The following is a 5,870-nucleotide window of genomic DNA, read 5'->3' on the forward strand; positions in this document are numbered from 1 at the left end:
AGCCACACTCAAGGGGCCAAAGAGCCGCATGTGGCTCGTGAGCAGCGTGTTTGCCGACCACTGCCCTAGCCCAAGGCGTCCTTGAACCAAAGGGACCTCTCATTTACCTACCATCTCCTATTCGGCAATAGGAAGGATTAAATCTCAAATCTTTGGAATTTCAAATCAAAATGAACTGCTTGTGCTTGGCACAGAGTAGGTGTCTAATGCATTGTCAGTGGCTGGATGAATGAATGAATGAATGATTGAATAAAACAACCGAGCAAACCTACTTCCCACCCATTTTAAAAATTAGGAAAGTGACACCTAAGGTTGCCCAGCAGACCGGGGCAGAGTGTGGAGTGGGATCTAGGCCAGCTGGAAATCCAACCAGGCAAGTCCCTGGTTGCTGGTCTCACTGGGGGCATCTTGTGTGAACCAGAAGAGTCACTGCAGGCCTTGAATTTTGTGTTCTCCTACCTCTGACAAGGAGGTCACCGAGCCGGCCACGTGTCCGTTTGATGTTGGAGCGTAGGGTGCGTGCGTGCGCATGCTCAAGAACGGAAAGGCAACTGCGTCTTGTCAGCAGCTTCCATCTCCCCGTGTCCAGCTGTGGCGTATCAGGTGCGGGGGGCACTCCAGATAAGCTGGTTTTGACACACTGCATATGCCTTCCTACCTCCCAGGGAGGCTGTGGCGGCTCCCTGTGACAGGGACAATGACATCCCACATCTGGGGAGCAGATACATGCGGTAATGACTCTGCCTGTCACGGGGTAAGTGCTCGGCGAATGGTGGCTGCGTTCATTAAATCATGACACTCCGCGTGGCCCAGGCATTCCCAGCAGACTTCACGCTTTCCAGTGCCATTGGTTCTCACCCAGCTCTGCCAGTCGCTCACTCCCTGTGTGACCCTCGATGTCTAGCCTCCTTGGGCCTCAGTCTTTTCACCTGCGGAATGGAGCGAACCATGCTGGGGAAGACTGGCTAGGTGGGTACTTTGCATGCTATCGACTAAGCAAAGAGCAGGAGACTACCACGGGTCCAATCTGGCCCACCACCTGTTTTTGTAAATAAAGTTTTATTGGAACACAGCCATGCCCATTCGTGGGAGCATTGTCTGTGGCTCCTTTCAGAAGAGCTGTGACAGAGACCAGCGGGCCTGCAAAGTCGAAAATATTTACTATCTATCTGTTTACAGGAAAAGTTGGCCAACTCCTGCTATTGAGCAACTATTCCCAGGCCTTAGCGGCACAGGCCCTCCACCCCTTCCGTGGGAACCTGTGAAGAGTCCTGCTCCCAGGCCCACCCCAAGGTTCCCATTCAGTAGGTCTGGGGTGAAGTCTGGGTACCTCCTTCCCAACCAGTGTTCCTGGTATTTCTGATCGAGTGAGGCCCCTAGCCCAGTGTTGGAAACACCCTGGGGTCGGCAGAGCCGGGATCAAATCTGTGCTACACCACTTGCTGTCTGTGTGACTGTGGGCAGGTTACTTAACCTCTCTGAGCATCCTCATCTGCAAGATGGGGACCACAAAGCCTGTCTCTCAGGGCTACTGGGAAGGTTACATGAGAATCACTAGAAAGTGCTCAGTCAGCCTGGTCCTCAGTAGCCGACCGGGAGCTTTCCTTCCTGCATCCCTGGGCGTCCTCCTTCAGCCCTGGGCAAGCCTTTCCCCAGTTCCTACCGCTTTTCAGGGGCGCCCGCCCCCCATCTTCACAGACAGGTCCTGCTTCCCCAGCATTTGGAGAGAGGCGGCGCCGGAGGGCTGGGCTGGCCGAGCCGGGAGTCAGCCTATTCTGACACCGAACTGCCACCAGCTCGGTGTTGACACATTTACTCTCACAATATTTTCTTTCTGTGGCCATTCTTGGCCCCAAGGCTGACGTCAAATGACAGTCAACTCCCCACTAGAGCTTCCAAAGAGCAACATCAGCACCTCCCCGCCCCTCCGCTGTCCCATCCCTCCCTCCTGATCCGAGCTTTCGGAACTAACCACACTCCGGGCGACAAGTGACTTGGCAAATGTGCTGGTATGAGACCAGGAGAACGGGCGGGTCCTGGCCCCAACCTGTCCTGGCCGTGGGCTCCCTGGGCAGGCCTGGCTCTCTCCCTGGGCCTCAGCTGCCTCCTCTCTGCCCTGAGAGGTCTGCTTACCTGGTCTCCAGGGCTCTCCCCGCACCACGATGCCACGACTCAGGGACTCCAAGAACCCCCGGGTTGGCAGATTCCAGAATTTCCCTTCTCAGGCGAAGGGAAGGCTAGGGAGAAAGAGAATGGAAACTGTGAAAATGGAGCCACACCTCTCTGCATCTACAACCATGCAAAGCGCACGCTCTCTCTCTCTCATCAAGATGGAAAATAAAAACCGAGAAATACTACAAGCCCTGCGACTAAGACAGCGGTTCTCAACCTGTGGGTCGCGACCCCTTTGGGGGTCGAACGACCCTTTCACAGGGGTCACCTAAGGCCATCGGAAAACACATATATAATTACATATTGTTTACAGTAGCAAAATTACAGTTATGAAGTAGCAACGAAAATAATTTTATGGTTGGGGGTCACCACAACATGAGGAACTGTATTAAAGGGTCGCGGCAATAGGAAGGTTGAGAACCACTGGTCTAAGACCTTCTCACGGAGGTGAGTTCCACCCTGGCAGCGAGTGCCTTACATCCCAAGCACCCCGGGGAGCTGGGGATGGACCAGGAGTCGAGCTTCTCCCACCCACCTGCCACTCAGACTAACAGCTCAGTCACCTGCCACTCACCCAGACTGACAGCACAGTCACCTGCCACTCACTCAGACTGACAGCGCGGTCACCTGCCACTCACTCGGACTGACAGCACGGTCACCTGCCACTCACCCAGACTGACAGTGCGGTCACCTGCCACTCACTCAGACTGACAGCACTGTCACCTGCCACTCACTCAGACTGACAGCACAGTCACCTGCCACTCACCCAGACTGACAGTGCGGTCACCTGCCACTCACTCGGACTGACAGCGCGGTCACCTGCCACTCACCCAGACTGACAGCGCGGTCACCTGCCACTCACTCGGACTGACAGCGCGGTCAAGTTGCAGGTGAAGCCGCCTGCATCCCAGGGCCAGCTCTGCTTGCCGGGGAGGAGGAAGAACTGTGCTCAAGTCCAAGGGAAGACGAACTTGCAAAGTCCCCGAGCTTCCATATCAAGCACATACAGGGTGGGGCAAAGTCGGTTTACAGTTATGAGTACACAAAGCACAGTGTATTCTTGTATTGTTGTTTACGAACCAGCTCTCGTATTATTTTCCATACAAACAACTGTAGACCCACTTTTGCCCCACCCTGTTTTGGTTCATGGGAAAGCCACTGGGAGGGGAGCCAAAGGACATCCGTCTGGAACCTCAGCATGGAAGACGTAAGACGCACCGGACCCTCCGGCCTTGGAGGGAGGGGGGCTGGGCTGTGTGTGGTTGAAGGCAAGTCTGTGAGTCAGACAGACCCAGGCTTGAACTCCACTAAGGCCACCGATGGCTGGGTGACCCTTTCTGGGCCCGGGCTTTGCCAACTGTGAAATGGAGATGCTAGTAATTCGTACCTTATGGGGCCCTTGTGGGAATGGAGAGGAGGTCGTCCAGGGACAGTGCCCCAGCCAGTTCTCAGTTCATAGGAGGCCCCCGCCAATGCCACTTGGACAGGGTGACGGAACGATTCTCTGAGGGTAATGCCGGTGGATGCTTTCTCTGGCATAGGGAATATCCAGTGCTGGGAGGCACTCACACGCACTCTCATTTAGAGCATTTCACACAACAGGCTGGAAGGCAGACATCATTGTCCCCAATATACAGCTGCTGAAACGGAGGCTCAAAGAAGCATCAGGTCCTAGTGGCCCCACATGGCTGGTCCAGAGGCCTCCCCGATGCTGGCCCCTGGCCTTGCCAGTTCTGCTCAGCAAGTTCTGGGCTGTCCTGGGGCAGCTCAGTCAGAACTGTGAGGACACAGCGCCCTCCAGTGGCCTCCGTGCAGCAGTGAGGAGCTGTGCAGAGGCTGTTGCAGCCAGAGAAGGGGGTGCAAGTTCTGCTCCTGCCCTCACCAGTCCAGCCGAGGGCCCGGGTCACTGGCTCCTTGACCCCCCAATATTCCCTCTGTCCCACGGCTCTTATAATTACATCATTTTAATCAGGGAGGAAACTTACCACCTAAACAAACTCTCTTTGCAAAGAGGAAATTATTGGACCCAGAGTGGAGACGGTACATCCAAGGTCACACAAAGAGTCACTTGTGAGTGACCCTGCCACTCACAAGCCCCATTCGCCTGTCTCCCCTTCAGCCCCAGCAGGAAGTTCGTGGAGGCTGTATCCACAGACCCTGCACCCCAGCCCCTCTCCATTTCTCCCCTCTGCCCTCGCCCTGCCACTGTGTGCCTGTGAGCCTCCGCCCACTGCCCCGACCACCCAGAGCGTCGCTCTCTAAACCTTCCTCTGCAAGCCCCCCGCCTGTCCCCACCTCCCCAACATTCCTCTCATGGAACGGAGCACTCGCTCCTCTGGGCCCCACCGGCCTCTCTCAGACCCCACGATGGCCCTTCTCACCTGCCCTGGGCACCCTCGCCTGGCCATGCAGTTCTGGGAGACGGGAGAGAGATTGGCTGAGACAGGGCCTCTGGGGTCATGTCGTGGGGCTTGGGCTTACGTCCTGGGTCTCCGTGAGGATGGACTGAGAGGATTGTGGAAGGCCCTATCCCAGTGCCTGCCCCATAGAAAGTGCTCGATAAATGGAAGTGATTCTTTTTAGTACTCTTTTCCCATGAGACTGTGTATTCCTGGAGGGCAAGACTCATGTCTTATTTATCTTTGTATCCCTGGCAACGAGCATGAGGTCGGGCCGTAGAGGAAGTGTAATAGATGTTTTTTAATAGATTGAATGGATGTGGCTGAAAGAGGAGAAAGAAATAGATGAGAGCTGCCCTTCATCTGGCTGTTGGGCAGTGACGGAAACATGCAGAGCGATGTCGTGTAAACCTCACCCCAGCCATGGAGACAGAGCCTGTTTCTCACCCTCGTTCATGGGGGAGAGCAGGGCTCGGAGAGGTAAGGACCCTGCCCGAGTCCCATCGAGACGATGTTGGTGGCAGAGCTCCCATTGGAAGTCACTTGTCTCTGGCTACAGCCCCATGCAGCTCCCAGGTCTCCGCACGTTTCCTAGCAGAATCACAGCCAGCATGTGAAAGAAATCCCAACTAGTGTTTCTTTAGAGTTTGCTAAAGTTATCGGGTGCTTCCCACTCATGATCTCATCGACTCCCCACCAGAAGGGAGGCTGCTGTCGATCATCGCCATTATAAAGGTGAGGAAACGGAGGCCCGGGGAATGTGAGTGGCCTCCGGCAGATGCGAGCTTTTTACTGCCACACGAGCCACTCTGTCGCCCAGATGCTGGTGGCATTTAATGCAGGCAGAAGGGCGAACTGGGAGGGGTGCATCCTGGGTCTGAAAGTGGGAGGCGAAGGAACAAGGAGCTACAGACGCATCCGGAAATGTTGCCATGATCGCCGTTATTAATAACATAACCTATTCTTATAGATGCTCTGTCATAATATGCTATCAAATTACTCTCAGTGCCACGGCATGTGCAGTTTTCAGAGCACTTGTACATGCACAACCCAAGTCCTCACCCAAGTCCGTCAACACATGCAAAGGCAGGGGTTGTTATCACCGCCTCACAAAGAAATGGCTTCAGGGGAGTTTCTAGAATCCCTCAAGGTTGTATAGCTCATAAGTGGTTTGCCAGAGTCACAACCTAAGCTTTTCTGATTCCTGATCTGTGCTGTTTTTCCCACACCTGCAGCCTCTCTGAGAATCTATGGTGTGGTACAGGTGTTGTGTGAGCATCTACGTGTGGGCAGGTGTTG

Source organism: Myotis lucifugus, unplaced genomic scaffold (genome assembly GCF_000147115.1).
Source record: "Myotis lucifugus unplaced genomic scaffold, Myoluc2.0 scaffold_128, whole genome shotgun sequence".
NCBI classification, from domain to species: domain Eukaryota; kingdom Metazoa; phylum Chordata; class Mammalia; order Chiroptera; family Vespertilionidae; genus Myotis; species Myotis lucifugus.